General features: G+C 48.7%; 1 protein-coding gene across 2 annotated transcripts in view; it reads left to right on the plus strand.

The window, feature by feature from the left end:
* The first annotated feature begins 19,406 nt into the window (after positions 1-19,406).
* The window catches only part of LOC144768728 (membrane-spanning 4-domains subfamily A member 4D-like), a 501,596-nt gene continuing 497,326 nt past the window's right edge, over positions 19,407-23,676 (plus strand). Inside the window, exon 1 of one of the 2 annotated variants that reach the window (XM_078652605.1) lies at positions 19,407-19,587. The gene's annotated coding sequence lies outside the window, so the exon portion shown is untranslated. The remainder of the gene's footprint in view (positions 19,588-23,676) is intronic. The other variant, XM_078652606.1, reaches the window with a different exon arrangement.

A 23,676-nucleotide genomic window follows, 5' to 3' on the forward strand; every position in this document is an offset into this window, starting at 1 on the left:
GGTGGTTACATCATCCTACTGAGAAAATGTTTACCTTTTTTTCAAACCCTCATAACTCTCACTCAAGATTAGATTATTCATTAGTTTCACGTCAATTAATTCACTTGGTTACTACGCCACATATCCATAATATTGATATTTCTGACCATGCTCCTATTTCTATGGCTTTACAACCTAAGCCAAATTCACAAGCTGAATCCAGATGGTGTATGAATACTCATGCTATTCTTAATTAATATAATAAACCAAAAATTGTATAAGCACTTAATGATTATTTTAATTTGAACCCAGAAGGCTCAACATCCTCTGTAACTAGATGGGATGCCTTCAAGGCATATATTAGCGGGACATCCATCTCTCTTATGGCTCATGAAAATAAATCATTCAATTCTAAAATTAAAGAATTAGATAAACAAATTGCAAAACTTGACAGACTTTTCATAACATCTAATGATCCCCAAATTAAAACAAAATTGCAAAAGCTGCGTTATGAGTTTAACTCAATTTTAAGCAAAAGAGCTGGTATTCAACTTTCTAATACTGAAGCCGAGTTTTGTTTTAATGCTAATAGATCTAGAAAGCTCTTAGCAAACTATTTACGTATTAAAAAAATAAAACCCAAATCAATTCAATTCATGTTTCCAATGGAAAGATTGCCTTATCCCAAATGGATATTGGTAATTAATTTTTAAATTACTACTCAACCGTATATAATAAACCTAATGTAAAAAACCCTTCCCTGATTGACCTTTTTTTACATAAATGTGGATAACCTACAGTTTGGCAATCAAACAAAGACAAATTAGACTCTCCTATCACTATGGAAGAAATTCAATTGGCTATTAAATCCCTTTAACAGGGTAAATCTCCAGGCCCCGATGGATTTCCTGCAGAATATTACCAAGCATTCGCCTCGCATTTTATTCCTCATTCATTTAAACTTTTTACCCTTTTTGGAGCTTCAGGCTCAACCTGTGGTTCCTTTACGGAAGCTTTGATTATAGTTCTTCCAAAACCTAACAAAGACCCGGCCATTGTATTGAATTATCGCCCGATTTACTTAATAAATCAAGATTGTAAACTCTACGCTAAAATTCTTGCAACCAGATTGACTTGAGTATTGGATTCCCTTATTCATCCTGATCAATCTGAAATGTAGATATTCAGTTAATAACACTAGGGTCTTACTACACGCAATTGAACAAGGGTCCTCCTTATCTTTACTATCTGCAGTGCTTGCATTGGATGCTGAAAAATCTTTTGATAAAGTTAATTGGCAATTTTGATTTCATACCTTATCTGCATTTAATTTTGGTGATCTATTTATTCGCATGACATCTGCTCTCTCTTCTAGCCCTTCTGCTCGCCTATACATCAATGGTCAAATTTCTAATCCGTTTTTTCTTTTTCAAGGTGCTAGACAAGGCTGTCCCACGTCTCCATTGTTATTTCTCCTTGTAATTGAACCCTTACTTACTACTATTAGAAAATGTATTGCTATCACTATTACTAATATTAAGGATGTTATCTTCAAAAAATGAGCATATCCAGATAATACACTTTTATCTATTAGCAATCCCAAATCCTCATTCCCTCCATTATTAGAAATATATATCAATATTATTGCAGATTTCAGGTTATAAATTAAATACTAACAAAACTGATTTTTTTCTTCTCAATCCTTTTTGTACACCTGATATGTTACCTTTGGAAGAAATAATTTGGCAAAGGGATACAATTAAATGCCTTGAGATTCAGTTTACCACTTCTATAAAAAAAACAATTAGATTAAATTGTGAATCTATTATAAACTATATTAAAGAAAAGATTTCCCAAGTGGTCTGCATTACATCTGTCATGGTGGGGAAAAATGGACTCAATAAAAATGGTAATACCCCCCCCCCAAAAAATGCTTTATTCCCTAGCTATGATTCCTAGTCAGTGCCGTATGCAATTCTATAGGACTATTGATCAGCATTTTTCTAACTTTCTTTAGAATAGTAAAACACCCCATTTACGCTTTAAAAATTAAAAATGGCTAAATGTAATGGAGGGCTTGGGTTGCCAGGTATTTAACTCTCATAAAGCGTTTATATTAAAACAAAGGTTTCTTTGGTTTAATCATTCCCATTTTAATAATCCTCCTACATGGCTCATTAGAGAAAATAATTTGATAAAGCCATTCCCTTTACCTACTTTGTTAACGATGTCTAATAATCAATATTACTTAAGAACTCTATTTATTTGGAATCCACAAAGCTAATCTGTCATGATTTAGATTCTCTTATTCAATCGACTATTTCACATACTTCTGATATGTTGTTATGGCATAATCCTAAATTAAAAGTATCTCAATCAGTAAACTTTTGGCATACCTGGATTGAAGCTGGTATTTTTTATTTAAAGGATATATACCATAATAATACTTTTTTATCATTTGATTAAATATGTCATGTATTTAGATTATCTCCTTCTGATTTTTTAAAATATGAACTTTTATGTAATTCTGTTCTAGATTCCTTTCCTAATAATTTCCCATCAAATATTAATTCAGATTCCACGACTTATAATCACACAGTATCCTCTTCATCTCACACTGTTTCATTAATTTATATAAAAAATTAAATATTTTTCAAGGAAACAATATTGAGTTGATTTCATCGTTTTGGAATAATGAACTCTCAACATCTTTCTCACATGATACATGGACAAAAATATAATTAAATAATATTTCAGGATGGTTACCTGTATCCCTATATCAAACAAATTCCTTTATTATTTTTTTCTTATATAATTCTTTTTATTAAAAAAACACATCAGCAAGAAATACAATACAGAGGACCGCTCCACCTCATACACTTCAAAGCAGACGGGTAAAAGGATATCCACCTAACACAGAAGAGCGGAACATCACAGGGAGGGGGGGTTCATCCTGAGCAATATTCCGAGGTGGTGTACAGATCTCTCCTCTGTAGCTATTCCAAGGGCCCCAGACAAATGACCACTTCTTGGGGCATCCCCTTTCAAGACACACCATTTTTTCCCTAAACATGAACCAATCTAGATTACTTTCCCATGTTTCTAGGGTAGTTGGTTGTGCAGCTCCCCACAGTTGAGCAATATTCCTTTTGGCCAGCATAAACACAAGAGTGGCCCACTGCGTCTGAGAGGTGTTCAAGTCTTTGGGTTCCCATATGTTTAGGAGGCACCTACTTGTCTCTGGCCGAAGGGAGATGCACAGTACTTTGCTAATTATGTCATGCACTTTAAGCCAATAAGTATTAATATGTGAACACTCCCAGATGACGTGCATGAATGTGCCAGTGAGACCACATTGCTGTTTGCATAATCCTGTGGCAGCCCATCCCATGCTCACCAATCGGGGCCCTGTAATATAAATCCTGTGCAGGATCCTAAGCTGAACTAATCTCAGGCGTGCTGGAATTGCACCTACTCTGGAGGATGACACCGCTGTCTGCCAATCTTCGTCGTCAAGCTCCATCCCATCTTGCACCTACCTATCCCTCAGTGCCTGGAGAGGATCTGCCATGTGGTTGATTAGTTTTTTTATATATTAATGAGGTTGTCTTTTCCAAGAAGGTGACCATCTAAAACTCTGTCCTCCAGTAAAGAGGCCTCTGGAAGATCTGTACCCCTGGGTAGAGAGGACTGAAGTGAGTGCCTGGCCTGCACATAACGAAAATACTCCGCGTCTGCCAGCTCATACTCCCTCTGAAGCTCCTCAAAGGACTTAACCCCCCCTTTCCCACAACATCTCTGATAGTGGAGATTCCAATAAGGTCCCATCTGTCAAATCCCTTCATCTTCCAAAGATTACCCAGTTTCTCGGAGTCCCAGAGTGGGGTGGCCAATGTTAGCTTATGTCTCCATCCCAACGAGCCAGTAGCTTCATGCCAAATTCGAATTGCGTGTTTCGTAGTGCCTGTTAATGCTAGTCTATTTGGTCGGGAGTACAGAGCCCTACTATAGTTCCCCCCCGGGAGGAGCCAACTATCCATGGCGTAGCCCGGATCGTCTACGCGACCAAACGCACCATGATTGATTGACGCCTGTTGGGAGGCACAGTAGTACTTCCTGATGTCTGGGAGACTTATGCCCCCATCGTACCAATTTAGCGTTAGCTTATTTAGTGTGATTCGAGGTCTGCCGTCCCACAGTAGGTCCCTTTGGAAGCCTTCAATCTCCTGGAAATAACCAGCTGAAACGACATCCAAGGTGTTTTGTAGGGCATAGAGAAATCGTGGCAAGGTCATCATTTTAAAGGGGGCGGCTCTACCCAGGAGCGAGACAGGGAGCTTCTCCCAGTTGGCAATATCACTCTTGAGCTTCTGAAGAGGGGGGAAGAAGATTCTGGGTATACCTAACAGAGGGTTCTAGTGAGATAAAAATGTCCAAATATTTAAACCCATCAGTATTAATTTGTATAGGGCAGTTCCGGGGAGGCACAGCAGGGTCCCCCCTCAGGACAAACATTAAGGATTTCCCCCAATTGATCGAGAGCCCCGAAAATTTCTCAAAATATGTTAGTATATCCAGAACCACTACAAGGGATTTTCGAGGGGAAGCCATATAGAGCAGTATATTGTCTGCGTACAACGATTTGCGGTCCTCCCATTCGGGGGACCACCGCAACCCTCTTATCATTGGTTCCCATTGTATCTAAGCCACAAGGGGTTCCAATGCTAAGGAAAAACTAAGAGGTCACAGGGGGCAAACCTGGCGGGTACCCCGATTGAGTGAGTACGAGGCAGACACTCTATTATTTACAACCACTTGTGCAAAAGGTGCCGAATACAGAAGGCGCACCCACCTGATAAATTTGGAACCAAATCCGAACTTGGCAAGAACTGCCCACAAATAGGTCCACTCGATTGTATCAAAGGCCATTGTTGCGTCTAGGGACACAATTATGTCTGGCTCCCGGAGAGTGTGGACTCTCTATCACCCCATCTACTCTGCGTACGTTTAAGGCTGTGTTCCTATGCGGCATAAAGCCAGATTGGTCGGGGTGCACTAGGTCTCTGATCACTTTTACCAAACGGTTCACCAGGAGCTTGGCTAAGATCTTAGGCTCAGCATTTAGAGGAGAGATGGGCCTATACGAGGCACAGTCTGTTCTAGCCTTTCACTCCTTGTGAATTGTGACAATAGTAGCTATCCTTTGCTCCAATGGCAACATTCCTATTTCTCTGGATTCATCAAAATTGATTTTAAATAGGGTGCGAGTTTGTCTGGCCTGAGTTGATAAAGATTGATGGGAAGCTCGTTTGGGCCCAGTGCTTCCTGGAGTTTATCGATCTGATTGCTTGGGCAATCTCTTCTGTCGTAAGGGGGCTATCCATATAGTCATGGTTCTCAGGGGAGAGACAGGGGAGCTTGATGTCGCGGAGTAGCTCCTGGGAGTCAGCCTCCAAATGGGGGGAGACCGACATGTAGACTGCCTGAAAGTGGTCTGCAAATCTGTTCACTATCTCCTGCGGTTCGGTAATTGGGCCCCCCCCCCCTATTTTAAGCTCCGGAACAAGATGACTCGCCCATGCCCTCCTGTCCAGCCATGCAATAAGATTCCCAGCCTTAACTCTCAGGTCATAGAGCCTACCCTGTTGTTCCCTGCTAAGGGCTTTGGCCCTGTCTGAAACCAGTGCCTTATAGTCGTGCTTCTTCAGGCTTAACAAGTGAAGTTTATCCAATGTTATCCCCAATTTCAAATCACCCTCCAGCCTGTAAATTTCAGCCTCAAGCTCAACGACTTCCTTCTGCTTATCCTTCTTAGATCCAGCTATTAAGGATAGAACCTGACCCCTGATGACTGTCTTAAACGCCTCCCACAAGAAGCGAGAGGAGGACACCAACCCCACATGTTTGATAAAATATTCATCCAAGGTTCTTGCAATCCTTGCAAATTTTAGGATTACGAGATACCAAGGATTGATTGGGGCCAACCTCCCAGCGGTGCCCGAACTCACAAGGAGGTGAATCCATAGTTAAGAGTGTACTGAGATACCTCTAGCTAGGTGTCTAATTTCTGCTATGTAAGAGGCTTGCGCTGCTGAAACAAGGCAGTAGTCTAATCTGGAGAGACTGTGGTGAGCCCCGGAGTGAAATGTGTGTTGAATTTGATCTGGGTGGTAGAGCCTCCAGCCATTCACTAGTCCCATTGCTTCTATGAAATCTGGTAACCAACGGGTCACCCGTCCCGTCTCCCTGGGGGGGTGTCTGTCCAATATGCCAGAGACGACTGTGTTAAAGTCGCATCCCAGAAGTAAAAGCCCCTCTGGGACGGTGAGCAAGACCGCTCCCAAATCAGCTAATGTTGTACCCTGTAGGCCTGGAGGAACATAGATGGACATGAATGTTATGTGATGACCCTCCCACATGCCAGTGACTACAGTATATCTGCCTCTATCATCCACCCAAGTGGAGGTCACCGCCAGTGGGAACGTGTTCCGAGTCAGGATACCCACTCCTTTGGAACCTGATGTAAACCCTGAATCTGCAATCATCTTGTATCCCCCTCTGTGCATTGCTTTGTATAAGTTGCCAACCCGATGAGTCTCCTGAAGCAGGACCACATCCGGGACATGTCTCTTGATATACTGGAGAGTCACACTCCGTTTGAACTTATCCCCTAACCCGTTAACGTTCCAACTCAAAAGCTTCACCTCCTTATCCCCCATCGTCTTCGGCATGCATATGGTACTGTTGACAATCTTCCGCTTTTACTCTTACGGACCCACTTATTGTACCGATGTAACTAATAAACCACCAAACAAATTAACAAAATACCCCAACCCAACCCAACAACCCCCCACCCTTTTGCCCTGCCCTCTGGGCTCAAAACTGCCCATCGAAAACTTGCAGAGTGGCTGTCGCCCTAGAAAAATTCAAAGGAAGAGAAAAAACAGGGGGGGAACAAGCAGTGGGCTTCATGTCCGTGCCCCGATCAGAATCATTATCTCATCCTTTTAGAACTAGTAATGTAAAGCCGTAGCCACGTCTTCCCCCAATCCAGCAACGCTGGCTCTCAAGTGCCCCATGTGTTTGGAAACACAGACTCTCCTGCAGATTAGTGATCACCAATAATTGCGGGGTCGCTACAACCAGCAGCACCAACCCAGGATGACAATGGGCTTGTGCTATTGGAGGCCCCGGTCTCAGGCCCAGTTGCAGGTCGCCGCTCTCAATGGCGTACAGGGTCCGCAATGCAGGAGACGGAGCCTCTGTCGTTAGGGACGCGCCGCCGCCATTTCCTGCTCCGCAGCCGGCGCGCCCTGTCTCGCTGCCATCATGACACCAATCACCCTCACCACCACTCCATCGTACTTCCAAGGGCACCTCCCATGCCACAGGTTCCTGAAGTCCCGTCCAGCACTCACGTTAGGCAATTAGTCCCGACGGCTCCCAAAACCGCGGCGACGCCACTATGAGAGGATGGGCTGGGTGGAGCTGCTGTTGCGGAGGCTCCACTACTCTGGGCCCCGGCTTCGAGACCCCGTGTAGGCCTCCATAGTCCAATGACGAAATCTCCTCATATCGGCACGATTCGATCACCGGAGCAGGCAGGATGGGCTCCGCTAGCACTCAAAGAGCAGGCGCCGCCTTCAGGTATGCCGGATGGTTGTTCAGGATAGACGAAGGAGCACTCGGACGACGGAGCACACATACTACGTGGCCATCTTCGGTCCGCACTTGGCCATGCCCCTCTTTATTCTTTTTAACTGCTTATGGACTCCGTCAAAGTTATTTCAAGCGAAGCTTTTACCTACTTCGAATTGTTCGCATTGTAAATTACTTCCAGGCATATTAAAACATATGCTTTTAAGATGTAATTTTGTTCACACATTTTGGAGTGAAGTTTGGGATGTTAAAAAAAAATATTTTGTTTTTCTGAAATGCTTTCATTTAAACTTTTGAACTGCAAATCCGTTGCTCTTTCTACACAACTATCTGAATTGAACTATAAACATACAATTGTTTTATTGTCGGCTGCTTTAAAGTCTATTACTGCATGTTGGATAGATGTGTCCTTATTATCGATTCATGTTTGGTGGTCATGGATTATTTTTACTGGAAGAGGTGCTAATTTATCTTTGTCTGGAATTGTAAATAATAATCCATTTTATCATTCATTTTGGCAACCGATTGATGGTTAAAATAATTCATACCTATAATTTTTAATTTTCTCTCTCAATTATAATTTGTATGTGATAATCATAAGTAGCTCTATTCAAAAGAAAATTGTATCATATATCAAGACTATTTTCTGTTTCTTCCCCTTTCTTTTTAATTTGTTATTCTTCTCACTATATTGTATCTCTTATATTCATATTTATTGTTCTTGAATAGAAGGTTTCTTCGGGGTACTTATCACGGTACTCTTTGTTGTATTGTCCTTGTTTATTATAAAACTTGATAAACTATTTTGAACAAAGAAGATACCAGTCCAAATTACAGCTCCCCCCTTTTATCAAAATACGTGATACTGTGCAAGTCACTTAGCTGCCTCACAATATTTGCCCTACCCTCACGAACAGTTTGAAATATGCAATACCTAGTGTCCATGAAGAAATGTAAACATCTGAGTTGTTTAACCCATGGTCTACCAGTAGTGGCATGTTCCACATGTTTGACAATGGAAGTCAGGGTTTGTTTTCCCAGAAACAGTGTGTAGCTGAGTCTCCGAGGTCTCTGGATGTCATTATTAATTACATGATGTGAATAGTGTAGTACACTATTTGCACTCGTGAAGTGGCCTGAGCGCAGCGCTCAGTAGTTAATTTGAGCCGGTGGTTTCCGGTGCTCGACACCCGCACTTCATTTTTAACCCTGGCACTCATGACAGTCTGCCGCATGGCGGCACTATTTGTGTAAAGTAAAGTTTAGCAGACCAACAGTTGTTTATTAATTCAATATACATTAAAAACAACTAATACTCGCCACCCAAGCTATTCTTATAGCTTTAGGGGCCTGAAATAGTCTGAACTGTTAGCCTTATGGGACTGTGATGGTTAGTAGTTGTGTAGGTACTGTCGTTGGAAGGCCTGTCAGAGGCCATGGGTGGTGCAGACTGCAATGGCCTCCTGACAGGGCCCTTGCCCCTATTTTTTTTTTTTTTACAAAATAAGCACTGACAGCGCTGTTTCATAAACATGTGTTCAGAGCTATGCAGCACAAGCTTAAGTCATTGACAGCACAGTGTGTTTCTCTCTCACTACTTTTCAACAAGTATGCATCAGACCTGCTCCAGATCAGCTATTTTTCCAGGTCCCTGGACCTTGGCCTCTTTGCTTTGATGTACATGAATAAAGCCAGCTACTGTGGTGTATTCCAGTGATTCTGTGTCTGCTGCAGGTAACCAGGTTTCAGATGGACGACAGATCTAGCCAGCTGATGCATGGACTTGGCTATCTCTGTATCTTTTTAAAACTAACTACGTTAAGGGAGATTGAGCCACATTGCTTTGCATACTGGGAGAGTGTCAGACAGCGAGGGGACAGAACTTTTTTATACCAAATGAACGGTGTTATGAACGAGGTACGTAAAAACCTTTTACCTGGTGGTCCACAGGGTTGGTGGCAGCGGATCTCCACACCATGACTTGGTCCACAAGTCTGCTCCTGGCAGCCAGGTAGTGAGTGAAACATGCACACGCGATGCAAAGGAGCTAATGGCGCCCCTGACAAACTGCAGCGCAGGTAGCAGAAACTTCAAGTCTGCACAGTGTGTTTTCAAAAGAACTGATGACAAACTGCGCAGACTCGATTTCTCAGCTTCCCACATGCAGACTCTACCCCTCCTTTTACGAACTTTCCACAGGGTGGGGACCCACCCCACCCTGTGATGAGTTGAGAAAGGGTGGGGTGACAATGCTTTCCACGCCCTGGTTGACCTGAAGCGCCAGGGCTACAGGGCTTCAGTCTGAGGCGCCCATGGCTAACTTTCCCCAACATCATCAGGGGGTGAAGACTGGACCTCCACGCTATGGGTTTGCCAAGCTGATGGCCTCAGGGCTCTGGGAACATCAGCCTGGCAAGTAGTGTAGACTTTGGCGCAGCAAGTTTTAAGTGTCGCTCAGCATCGTTTTGGTCTTGTTTTACACAGATAAATGTTGGATATTTTTCTAAAACTCGTGTGGTGTCCTTTTGTTGTGTTTTCACTGCATTACTATATGGTCTGGGCAAATGCTTTACATACTGCCTCTGAGATGTCTGACTGCTCGTGCCAAACTACTAGCGGGTGAGCAGGGTTTGTTTCAGAAATTAACTCCTTAATACTGACTAGGAAGAAGGATCTCTACTTGGACAGGGTAACAACCTGCCAACTAGAGATCCCCATTTCTAACAGCCTCCGAGCAAGGCCTCAGGTCTGTGATGCCGCAAGGGCATACCTGCCAAGCGTGACTGCTTAATCCAGCACTAGTTTTTAGGTCTCGCCTAGGCAGTGATTGCGCTGTCTCTTTGAGACATACTGTATTCAGAATATAGGCATAAAGCTCTGCCCACTTTCCGCTCATCTTTTTAATTGGCTCCTGTTGCTGTCCTTTGCAAATGGTGGCTTTTCAATTGGTCAATAGGCTTAGTAGTCCCTTCTTAGTGCCACCTTGTCTCTTCTTGTAACCTCCTATGAGGACACCCCCTGTTACATGTGTTGTTACTCCCTAGGTTTTAATTACAGCCTCACTGCACTATTTTCTTAACAGGCTTCAGGCAAGACACACACTTGGTCCTAAGCTAGGCTGGCAGTGGTTACTTCTCTCACTAGAACATCTTACATGTATTTGAGACCGTCTACAAATTTCACTTCATCAGCTCCACACAGAGTACAAACTAATCCGAAATTATTTTAATAATTCTTGTGCCACATATCGAAGCACCTAATTGTATATATGGACATAGCTATTTGAATGTATTTGCAGTACTGTCTTGCATGCAATGTGTTGGACCCGGCCGCGTGGCGTGGTCCCCCTCCTCCCGCATGGCGGGCCCTGGACAGCATCGACCCCTGATCTCCTCCCTGAAGCGACCCTCTCCAGACTTCAACGTGAGCCGCCACTCCGGGTGACCCCCGGCTCTCCCCCTCAGTAACACGGCGACCCTGCTCGCCCCACACTGCGGGTCCGACCCCTACCCTGGGCTGCCCTCTCCGGCCCCCGAATCCATCTTGGCCCTCCACGCCCGGGCCACCTGGCCTCGGCCCGACCTCAGCCACAGCCCCAGCGAAGCCCCGACATCGAGGCACCAAGATCCGACCAGGTGGTAAAGTGGCCACTTGACAGATCTAGGAGGAGGGGAGTTTCGATGGCCCTCCAGCCGCCCCCGGACGCCTGGTTTCGATCGCCCTCCGGCCTCCATGGGCGCTGGCTCCACCCCCTGCTGGGTGTCTGGACACTCTCATCCCAGCCCCTCTGATCCCCCAGGTGCGAGGGTCCTGACATCAAAGGACTCCAGACCTATATCTGGGGCAGCCCTGGAATGGGACGGCAGTTGTATCTTGGAGTCGAGAGCCCTGCTGATTGAATCGCGGCTGATCCTGAGAAGAACTCGCTACTTTGAACTCTAGAACATCGGAGCCCTGCTGACGCTGTCGCGGCCCGACCTCGCTGAAACCATCCTCAGAGCCCTGCTGACGCTGTCGCGGCCCGACCTCGCTAAACCATCTTCGGAGCCCTGCTGACGACGTCACGGCTCGACCTTGCAGAACCCCCCAGCTCGAGGATTGAGAGCTGTGCGCCGGGTATCCCCGTACCAGGCTGGTACTAAGACTGTCCCGCTACCCCCTTCCCACCATACCGAGACCTTAAGGATCCCGCGATCCGTTTGTACCTATTGCTAAGAGAATCTACTTTTAATGCTGATAAAGACTCAAAGAACCTAAACCTCTTGTGTGGTGTCCCTTTGTAGGGGTGGTATTGCTCAACTGTTACGATTCTAGGAGAGGAGCCTCGCCAAAGGGGGGCCTCTCGACGGCGCTCGGCCATCTCCAGAAGGAGAGGTGGATCTCAGGGTGGTCAGTCAGACATCTTCTGCCTCCCTGGGGATCACCTTTCTAACATTGGTGGCAGGCGGTGCGATTCGAGCCGACGCAAATCGTACAGAGAGTAACTCACCCGCTTCTGACAGAAACACACCACAACCATGACTACCAAAGAAACCAGACCGACCACGGAGTTCCAGAAGGAACGGTTGGGAGAATATACCCACAAAGAATTGAAACAGTTCTGTAAAGACCTGGGCATCGCTACCACCGGATTAAGCACCAAGGACGATTTCCAGCAGGCCCTACAAACATGGGTGGAGGCAGGAGAGACGCCACCCCAGACTGAAGATGATCCCCCGGGTCCCGATCCCGGGCAACACTCAGAAGTACCGCCAGTGGGTCACCATTAATGGGCGCCGGGCCGAAGCCCTCCGCGACACCGGAGCCAGCGTGACGGCCGTCCGTTGCCACTTGGTGGCCCCCGAACAGATCCTGGCCAATGTGCTGTGCCCAGTACGGTCGGCGGACAACTCCGAGAGCCTGTGCCAAATGGCCCGCATCCCCTTCGAGTGGGGGCGGGGGTGTCGGGCATGCTGAAAGTGACCGTCCGGGACGATGCCCCCGTGTACTGCCTCCTCGGGAACGACCTGGAAAGTTTCCCCTGGGCCCACGTCGAGCGAAGAGAGCATCTGGGGATGCTAGGCCTTCCCGAGTGGGTATGTGCGACCACCCGATCCATGGCCGCCCGGACCACCACCCCGACCGAGGAACCAGAGTGGCCCGCGCCTCCGCCGCCTGCAGTCCCCGAAGATGCCGACCCTGAGCCTGGACCCCTGGGGCCCACCCGTGAAGAAATTGCCGAGCTCGGCGACCTCCCAGAACTAGCCCAATGGTGCCAAAAAGGTGGCCCCACACGAGAGCAGTTCCGTCAAGAACAGAAAACGTGTCCCTCCCTCGAGGGAACCCGACAGCAAGCCGCCGCTCAAGCCGCCGGAGACCCATCGGGGTCCCACTGGGTCTATTGGGACAACGACCTCCTCTACAGCGAACAGAAGATTGCCGAGCTAGGGGCCAGCCGGGTGCTGGTGGTCCCCCTCCGATTTAGAGACTTCCTCCTGAACCTGGCACACGATGTGCCCCTTGCCGGGCACCTGGGGCAGGACAAAACTTACAGTCGCCTGGTGACCCATTTCTACTGGCCAAAGATGAGAAATGATGTGCACAATCACTGCTGGATTTGCCCAACCTGCCAAGCCAGCGGGAAGAGCGGAGGGAAGCACAAGGCCCCCCTCCAACCCTTCCCAGTCGTCAACAACCCCTTCGAGCGAGTGGGGATCGACATTGTGGGGCCCCTGGAGCCCCGAACCTCGAAAGGTCACCGGTTTATTCTCGTCCTGGTGGACCATGCCACCCGCTATCCCGAAGCCATCCCTCTCCGGACCGTGACGGCCCCCGTAGTGGGCCGAGCGCTGATGGGGATCTTCTCCCGGGTGGGCTTCCCCCGAGAGGTCGTCAGTGACCAAGGTACGAACTTCATTTCCCGATACATGAAGTCCCTGTGGCAACAGTGCGGGGTCACATACAAATTTATGACCCCCTACCACCCCCAAGGGAATGGACTAGTGGAACGCTTCAATCGAACCCTCAAGGGGATGATCATGGGCCTGGAAGAGCCCTTGCGAGGCCAATAGGACGTGTTGCTACCCTGCCTCCTCTTCGCCTATCGGGAGGTCCCTCAGAAGTCCCTGGGGTTCAGCCCCTTCGAACTATTGTACGGACACCCCGTCCGGGGTCCCCTCAGCCTAGTCAGAGAAGGCTGGGAGGTTACAGTCCGAGATGCTCCTCCCGACGTCTACCGGTACCTCCTGACCCTCCGAAACCAGACTCGAAAGTTCCGGGAACTGGCCGAGGCCAACCTCGAGGCCAGCCAAGAGGAGATGAAACGCTGGTATGACCAGAACGCCTCTTCCATTGAGTTCGAGCCGGGCCAACAGGTCTGGGTCATGTCCCCGGTCGAACCTTGTGCCCTCCAGGACAAATGGACGGGGCCCTTCAAAGTGGTGGAGTGCAAGAGCCCTGTCACCTACCTGGTGGACATGGAATCCCCCAGGAACCCCCTCAGGGTCCTCCACACCAACAGGCTCAAACCCCACTTTGTCCGAACAGAACTTAGCCTGCTGATGGCTACTGATAGCGGGGCCGAAGACAACTCTGAGCCCCTCCCGGACCTCTTGAGCACCTCCGAGAAAGACGGATCTGTAGAGGGGGTCACCCTCTCCTCCGCCCTGACCCCCAAACAGCGCCAGGACTGCCAAAAGCTGTTGGGGCAATTCACAGACTTGTTTTCTCTCACCCCCGGAGTCACCCGGTGGTGCGTCCACGATGTCGACACCGGAGACAGCCCGCCTGTGCGCCACCGGGCCTACCGAGTTCCCGACTGAGTTCGGACCTGCATCCAATCAGAGGTCTCCAGGATGCTGGCCCTGGGGGTGATCGAACCCTCTGACAGTCCATGGGCCAGCCCCCTTGTCCTGGTCCCAAAAACCGCCGCCCCTGGCGCCCCTCCTGAACTGCGATTTTGTGTCGATTACCGGGGGCTGAATGCCGTCACCTGGACCGATGCTCACCCCATTCCCCGGGCCGATGAACTGATCGACCCGCTACCTGAGCACCTTCGACCTAACCTCCGGCTACTGGCAGATTGGACTCACCCCAGGCGCACAAGAGCGCTCCGCCTTCTCAACCCCCGACGGCCACTACCACTTCAGGGTGATGCCCTTCGGGATGAAGAACGCCCCCGCAACATTCCAGAGGCTGGTGAAAAAGGTACCGGCAGGGCTAGAAGAGTTCAGCGCCGCCTATCTGGACGATATTGTGGTGTACAGCCCCCACTGGGCCGAGCACCTCCAGCACCTCTGGGAGGTCCTGACGGCCCTCAGACGGGCCGGACTGACCATAAAAGCAAGCAAGTGCCAGATCGGCCAAGGGTCCGTGACCTATCTGGGACACCAAGTGGGGAGCGGCCATGTGGCTCCCCTCCAACCAAAGATCGACGCAATCATGGCCTGGGAGCCCCCGGTCACCCAGACAGCAGTCCGCGCCTTCCTGGGGCTCACTGGGTATTACCGGCGCTTCGTGAAAAATTATGGGAGCATTGTGGGCCCCCTCACCGGACTCACTTCCAAGAAGCAGCCACAGAAGGTGCACTGGACACCCGAGTGTCAGGCCGCCTTTGAGACTCTCAAAACAGCGATGTGTACCGCCCCCGTGCTCCAAGCCCCCGACTACAGCTGGGAATTCGCAGTTCAAACTGATGCCTCGGAGCACGGTGTCGGGGCGGTCCTGTCCCAAGTCAACTCCGAAGGAGTTGATCAACCTGTGGCCTTCATCAGCCGGCGCCTACTGGCCCGAGAGCAACGCTGGAGCACTATTGAACGAGAGGCCTTCGCCGTGGTGTGGGCCCTCAAAAAACTCCGACCCTATCTCTTCGGCACCCACTTCTGGGTGCAAACTGACCACCGGCCCTTGCGGTGGCTAATGCAGATGCGAGGAGAGAACCCAAAGTTGCTGCGATGGTCCATCTCCCTCCAAGGGATGGACTTCACTGTGGAACATCGCCCAGGCAACGACCACGCCAATGCCGACGGCCTGTCCCGCTTCTTCCGCCTCGACGAGGAGAATCCCCAAGAAGATGGGTGACTCTCCCTGCCTTCAGCTGGGGGGACGTGTGTTGGACCCGGACGCGTGGCGTGGTCCCCCTCCTCCCGCATGGCGGGCCCTGGACAGTATCGACCCCTGATCTCCTCCCTGAAGCGACCCTCTCCAGACTTCAACGTGAGCCGCCACTCCGGGTGACCCCCGGCTCTCCCCCTCAGGAACACGGCGACCCTGCTCGCCCCACACTGCGGGTCCGACCCCTACCCCGGGCCCTCTCCGGCTCCGACTCCATCTTGGCCCTCCACGCCCGGGCCACGTGGCCTCGGCCCGACCTCAGCCGCAGCCCCAGCGAAGCCCCGACATCGAGGCACCAAGATCCGACCAGGTGGTAAAGTGGCCACTTGACAGATCAAGGAGGAGGGGAGTTTCGATGGCCCTCCAGCCGCCCCCGGACGCCTGGTTTCGATCGCCCTCTGGCCTCCATGGGGGCTGGCTCCACCCCCCTGCTGGGTGTCTGGACACTCTCATCCCGGCCCCTCTGACCCCCCAAGTGCGAGGGTCCGGACATCAAAGGACTCCAGACCTATATGTGGGGCAGCCCTGGAATGGGACGGCAGTTGTATCTTGGAGTCGAGAGCCCTGCTGATTGAATCGCGGCTGATCCTGAGAAGAACATCCACTTTGAACTCTAGAACATTGGAGCCCTGCTGACGCTGTTGCGGCCCGACCTCGCTGAAACCATCCTCGGAGCCCTGCTGACGCTGTCGCGGCCCGACCTCGCTGAAACCATCCTCGGAGCCCTGCTGACGCTGTTGCGGCCCGACCTCGCTGAAACCATCCTCGGAGCCCTGCTGACGCTGTCGCGGCCCGACCTCGCTAAAGCATCTTCGGAGCCCTGCTAACGACGTCGCGGCTCGACCTTGCAGAACCCCCATGCTCGAGGAATGAGAGCTGTGCGCCGGGTATCCCCAAACCAGGCTGGTACTAAGACTGTCCCGCTACCCCCTTCCCACCATACCGAGACCTTAAGGATCCCGCGATTCGTTTGTACCTATTGCTAAGAGAATCTACTTTTAATGCTGATAAAGACTCAAAGAACCTAAACCTCTTGTGTGGTGTCCCTTTGGAGGGGTGGTATTGCTCGACTGCTACGATTCTAGGAGAGGAGCCTCGCCAAAGGGGGGCCTCTCGACGGCACTCGGCCAACTCCAGAAGGAGAGGTGGATCTCAGGGTGGTCAGTCAGACATCTTCTGCCTCCCCTTGGATCGCCTTTCTAACACAATGCATTATGGGTAGGGTGGATTTACCATATCTTCAGCAGGGTGCAGTACCATATGTGACCAAAAGAGCTCTGCAGTGCTGGTGCCTTGCACACTAGGGACCTCTAGGAGGAGTTTGTGGTACTGCACTTAGACATGCAGTTCTGGTACCTTGATCACTAGGGACCTCTATGAGCAGCTTGGAGTACTGCACCGAGACATGCAGTGCTGGTGCCTTGCTCACTGGGGGACCTCTAGGAGCAGATTGCGGTACAGCACAAAGACATGTAGTGATGGTGCCTTACTCTCTGGGGAGCCCCTAGGAGCAGATTGCGGTACTACAGCGAGACATGCAGTGCTGGTGCCTTGTTCACTAGGGACCTCTAGGAGCAGCTTGAGGTACTGCACCTAGACATGTAGTGCTGGTGCCTTGCTCACTGGGGACCTCTAGGAGCAGCTTGTGGTACTGCACCGATACATACAATGCTGGTGCCTTGCGCACTAGCGACCTCTAGAACCAGCTTGCGGTACTGCAGCGAGACATGCAGTGCTGGTGCCTTGCTCACTAGGGACCTCTAGGAGCAGTTTGTGGTACTGCACCTAGACATGCAGTGCTGGTGCCTTACTCACTACAGACCTCTAGGAGCAGCTTGCAAAACTGCACCAAGACATGCAATGCTGGTGCCTTGCTCACTAGCGACCTCTAGAACCAGCTTGCGGTACTGCAGCGAGACATGCAGTGCTGGTGCCTTGCTCACTAGGGACCTCTAGGAGCAGTTTGCGGTACTGCACCTAGACATGCAGTGCTGGTGCCTTACTCACTACAGACCTCTAGGAGCAGCTTGCAAAACTGCACCAAGACATGCAATGCTGGTGCCTTGCTCACTAGGGACCTCCAGAAGCAGCTTACAGTACTGCACTGAGACATACAATGCTGGTTCCTGGCTCACTACGCAAGCATTTGCAATGCACTAGGTCTCGCATTACTGAAAGTATGAGCTATTGCCGTTGCATTATAATTTGCAGCGCCAATACCTCAAACTATCAGTAATTTATTGCATTGCAAATGCTTGTTAATTACAATTCTAGGTCTTGTAGTCCTGATTAAATAGTAGGATACATAGGTTTACTAGTTCCAAATTTCAAAGAAAGAAACAGGATTGGGCTAACTAATTAAGCATTGACCTTGGGAAATGGACAGCTATTCAAGTGTGCGATGCACCCCAATGCAAACATACTGAGCAGGCACCCCGCGCCTAGAGGAGGGGCGCCCTTAGTTGCGCCACGAGACTGAGCCTCCTCCAGGCTATGAAAGGGTGGAATTAATGAGGTCGGCTGTTGATACCATTAGGGTGCGCAGGAATTCCTGGGCGAGGTATTTAAGGCTGTGCCTTGGAGTATTCCGCCTCTTTGTCCCCTTAGACCTCCGGCAAGATGCAGAGGCGCGTTGTTGACCACCCACCCACCCGGCAGAAGAGTAAGGTGTTGGCAGAGGCCAGAGCACTGACAGTTAACAACAAAGGGGAAGGCACAACAATGGAAGTTCAGCGATTCGATGGACCCCGGGAGGGGGTAGGATCCACGTGTGCAGAGAGTTGGTAGGGAGGGCGTACCGGCCTGCCAGTGGCCTTCGACTCTACTGCCCTAACCCGCCACTTATGGACTGAGATGAATCTTGGGTAGGCTCCCTCTGTTCAGGTACCCCCGGAGGGCCGGTGCGCTATGCAGTGTCCTGGATTGCTAGTAATGCAACTGTTTGCTGTAGCGCGTTGGGGCCTGCCGGCACAATGTGCGCAGTTGAGTGGGGAGCTTGGTGGGTCGAGTCGGCCCAAGTTCAGCTGTGCGGCTAAGCTCAACTGCAGGTGTAATGTTGTGCATAATTTTATTACTGCTATTGACATGTTGTTGCCACTAAAGGGTATGGCCAAACTGAAATGCAAGTGTAATGTCATGCCTAATTTACTTAATGCCTGTGACAGGTTGATGCGGCTAAAGCATGATGCTGTGAATAATTTTATATATCCTAACAGTATGGTTTCTCCTATTGATCTGAGATGAATTACCTGGTTTGATGTGAATAAAAAAGTCTGCACCCTGGACAATATGCTCTGTTTCTGAGAGTTCTTGGGCATAATGGGGCTGGAAGATAGGAAATGGCGAGGAGTAAATGTCGCGTTGTGCGCATACTATAAATGTTCTCTCCTAGACTCAAAGTGTAGTAGAATAAAACGTGAATTGGAGGCGGCCTCTCCGGGTCCTGAGTCCAGGTATTACTGTACCTTCTCACTGGGTGCTGCGTGAATAAAAATGGGCGAGTTGTATTTCCTTTTTTTTTCCAAGTGAAATCGTTATCATGTATTTCTAAGCGTTCTATGTTCAAAATAATGGAAGCGACACCTCTCGTTGTCAGCTGAGTGCTGGCGCAGCCTGTGGCTGCTGACCCAGAGCTCCTCCCACGCCCCCCTCACCGCCCTTCAGCCCGTTACGCTCGCAGCTGGTCCGAAGATCCTGGACCCGACCCAGTATCACGTTCCTCTGGCGCCTTCGAAGAAGGGTGGGCAGATGCTGCGGACCCGGAAGCCCTCATCTCCCGTCTCTCAGTTCTGCATCTCAACTGCGACCGATGACAACAGACAACTGAGGCAACCAGAGGCTTCATACTAACCGGCGGAGGTAAGGGTGTGTGCTGGCAGGGGAAAGAGTCCGTCAGTATGCTTAGTGGATATGGGTAAAGACCGGCTAGGAACTGATATGTTGCAGCAGAAAGCGAATGGTTAGCATGTATCCAAAAACTCACGTCTCTAGATAAAACAAGTAAATAAAATGTATCTCCGCTTCTCTGCAATGGCTTGTGGTGCACATCTGCCTTCGCTCTGACTCCCTCCCTTACAGCCGTGGGTCGGTCACACTCCGGGAAAGTGAAACTGTGAGGGGGGAGCCTGGGCTCCCAGACAAGAACGGGTTAAGAAGCGAGGAGTGTGAAAGGGCAGCGGGTAAACAGTGGGCTTAGAAAGAGGCCTGTAACTCTTTACTTACCACAACTAAAAGTGCAGAAACCTTTGCCTAGTGTTCTCGTCTGCAGGAGGACAGGAGAGCCGCGAGCTCAACACGCACCGTCAAGTAATTAAGTTTTTTTTATAAAATGTCATATTTTGCATGTTCTGTAATTAGGTCTGTCACGTGGTCGAATTCCTCATCATACTCCCTCCGTCCTGCTGCAGGAAGTCAGCGGGGCTCAAATTTGTTCCCCATCGCTATGCCCGTTGGTAATCTGCGAGTTGTATTGTGTGTGTGCGTGCGCGTGTTAATATATCCAGCCTTGCGCACAGTGGGTTTCTATGCTTTTGTCCTGGTAGTAAATTTGGCAGGCATGACTGCTGGGAAATTTAGTAAACACCAGCCAAAAGTGTAGACGGGGTTTGGAGCAGGGGGAGTGATGAAGAGGCAAACCTGCTGCCAACGATCTTTTCTTTCCCCACTAGCCATTTGAATGCTCTTAGGTTACATTTGCTGTTCTCTGTTGGTGATTCACTTGGCGGTTTGCCTGGTATCACCCCCCCCTCTTTAAAGAGAAAATTATCTTAGCAACTCTCCATATTTTTATGGGAAGTTTTCTAGTGTTTAGGTTATTTTCCTAAAATATGTTTACAATGTTCTTGTTTGTTTGTCCCAACAAACTTCTTGTCGAAGCACGCTGGTGTTTAATAAAACCTATCTGTACTAAGTATAATATCTTTAGAACCATAGATCTGTTTGAGTTAATAAGGGTTCCCCGAGTTGAATTTGTATGCTATAGAGTATTTAATTAAAAAAAAAAAACTATTTAACCGCTGTTTTAGAACTATTTAAACTATGACTATCAATATTTTATGTATATATGGTATTTTTGATATTGTGGATCTCTGACGAGGTCTAGATCAATACAATCTGATTGATTGATGTTCCTGCTTCTGTTTGATAAGTCATATTTTTCCAGTGTATGTCACTATAAACCCAAGGGACCGTGATCTTTGACTAAGGGAATTCATTGATCTTTCCAAATATCTTTATATTGGTGTACTGAAAAGATGAGCATGGGTTTACTATACTTGCCTTCACATATAGGCACCATGTGGATATATATTTATTGAAGATACCTAGCTATTGAGTAAAGACTAGTAAAGCTATTCTTACCTATATACACTCCTCTCATGATAGTTTGTTAGTCCACATTTAGGTTGTGATAGTTTAATAGCATAATAGTTTTAATGTCCATACTCTATCATAAAACCGGGACGTGGTCAGTGGTGAGAGGAAGCCAAAGCCGGGAGCTGTGGGGGTCCACTTTCTCCGCAGACACCTTAGTTTTATTACTAATTTATTGTATCCGTCCAGTCAACACCCAGTTGCAGATGGGTAGTGGGGAGCCAAGAACGGAGGTCTTCCTGGGCTTGAGGAGACTCGCGAGGCTGTAACACACAGGCCCTGACTGTAGCACATGACAGCTGGCTCACTGATAGCAATGTGGTCAGCGCAGGGGCGACCACAAGATTCAGAACTGGAATTGTGTCCCAGGCAGGGTTATTCCCATGTGAGTTATTAAGGCATCACTGGATAGAGGGTTTGTGTCTTCACGTGCTGAAGAATTCACTCGGAACATTGCAAACTTTGGAACGCCTCTTACCCATGAGGTGATCACGAGCCAGTCTAGCGCGCGCGGCGAACCTGATGCTTTGTGAACAGCGAGACCCAATGGAAGGCTGGATGAATTCACTGCAGACTCTCTGCATCAACATTATATGGCCAAACCTGATGGAGATTGTATCTGTGGAGGTGGGCAAATTTATAGACTCGAGGCCTTATTTAGAGTTTGATGTGCAGGATCTTCTATCTTCCATATTACAAGTGCCATCAGCTTTAATTTACAATTAACTTGTAGTAGTAATGGGTCACATTTGTGATAAGGAAGTGAGCCCGCAAAGCTCTAAATGAAGGCCTCAGCTGCTAAAAACAATGAAACTTGATTGAAGAAATGGTATACTGACAAGAAACCTCAGGGTCGGCTCCACTTTTATGGTGAAGGACCATAAAATAAAGAAAACATTTTTATTATCATTTTATTTTTAGCCCTGCAGGCTGCGAGGGAGGGGCGTGGCCTCCAATCCTGACGCTGCAGCATCAGGGAGGAGGAGGGAGTGGTAGGCACTGCCAAGTGCTCATGATGGTTTGGCTGGCCCTCTGGGGCCGACCAAACCGCCATGCACACTTAGCCTTTCTCCACTGAGCTGTGTTGTACAGTTGGGTGGAGAAAACAACACGGGCTTCCACTCTATGTCTGAGTGCCGAACCGAGGTGCTGAGGCCAATCCCTGTGCTGCTCACATGCTGTGAATGCCATTCCCAGCATGTGAGCAGTGCTGGGAGCCTGCGCTGTGTGCAACATGCTCCTAGCAAGGACTTGAAGACTGGGAGCAATGCGTCGGCCGTCTGAGCGGGTACGTTTTCCTTTTTTTTTATTTATACTTTTTTTTGTGTGTTTACTTACCCTCCGCCTCACCACTTTCTACTACGAGTGGCCGCTAATGTTAAAACTCAATTGGTAGACAGAGACATACTAAATCCCTTTAGAAAGAGTTCAGACTTTGGGTTCTGGGTCCGAGATGCAGGAGGGCTATGGGTGGTTTGGAGCTTCTGACACTGATGAAACCTCAAATAAGGCTTTTCGTAGGTATTGCTGTAGATTGGGGTAATTTTATGCTTCAACTAAGGGGATAGTAGCAGGAGTGACAGCTTACAGGCAGGTCTGTTTAGACAAATTAATATGAATGCTATACATGAACTATCTAATGAAATGGTCCTGTAGGGGGCAACATCTTTTCGTGGTGAACTTTAAAGGCCTGGCACATGAAGCTTTCAAGAACTGAATATGCATTTTCTCAATTTCAAGGCAAGCAAAAACCCAGGAAATGTTCCAGGTCCTTCAACACAGAGCAATGACAGAACAGCTACTTTCTTTTCTCGAACAAGCACAGGCTCCAGTGTAGATTTTCTAATAGTGGACTGGGAAATCCCACTGTTTCTTCATTAAAGCCCTTTGAGAATTTAGGAATCAGTCAGTCAACAGTCTCAGGACTGGAAAGTGGGGGAAATGTTTCAGCACTTAACAGAACTGTGAAGGATTTTGAACATTTTGTCATTCAAAGATGTCTACATATGTCCACACATTGGCCTACGGCAGGCTGCATCGACCCTGCCTTGTGTATTGGCCTGAGGTAGGTTGCATCTATCTCACTGTTGGTTCACGTCAGGCTGCATCTGCCTTGCTGCTGGCCTAGGTTGGGTCTGACTTTGCAGTGCTGTCGGCCAATGTTGGACTGCATCTAACTTACTGTCAGTCCAATTGATCCTGAACTATCTCAATGCACTCACCCACCTGAGTTGGGACCACAGCTGCTCTGAAAAGTGCCTGCACAGTGGTTCCATGGCATGTCGATTTACACCAGATCATCCCCAGAGGCCTCCTTCAGAGCAAACATGTGTCAAAATCAACATCTTCAGCTGCTGCTTTTGAACTGTAGGTGATCAATGTGGATCTCCACCTGCAGTAGGACTGAGCTGATTGCTTGCAGTGTACTTGCTGTGTACAATGGTATGAAAGACTAAATTCATACCCACCACATCACCAGGGGTAGGAATCAGAGAAATCAATTGAACTGACTCATTATCTACACCTGATCCTTACTTATGCTTCCACTACAGTCGTTGGTGAACAGATCTAGCTAGG

Source organism: Lissotriton helveticus, chromosome 7 (genome assembly GCF_964261635.1).
Source record: "Lissotriton helveticus chromosome 7, aLisHel1.1, whole genome shotgun sequence".
NCBI classification, from domain to species: domain Eukaryota; kingdom Metazoa; phylum Chordata; class Amphibia; order Caudata; family Salamandridae; genus Lissotriton; species Lissotriton helveticus.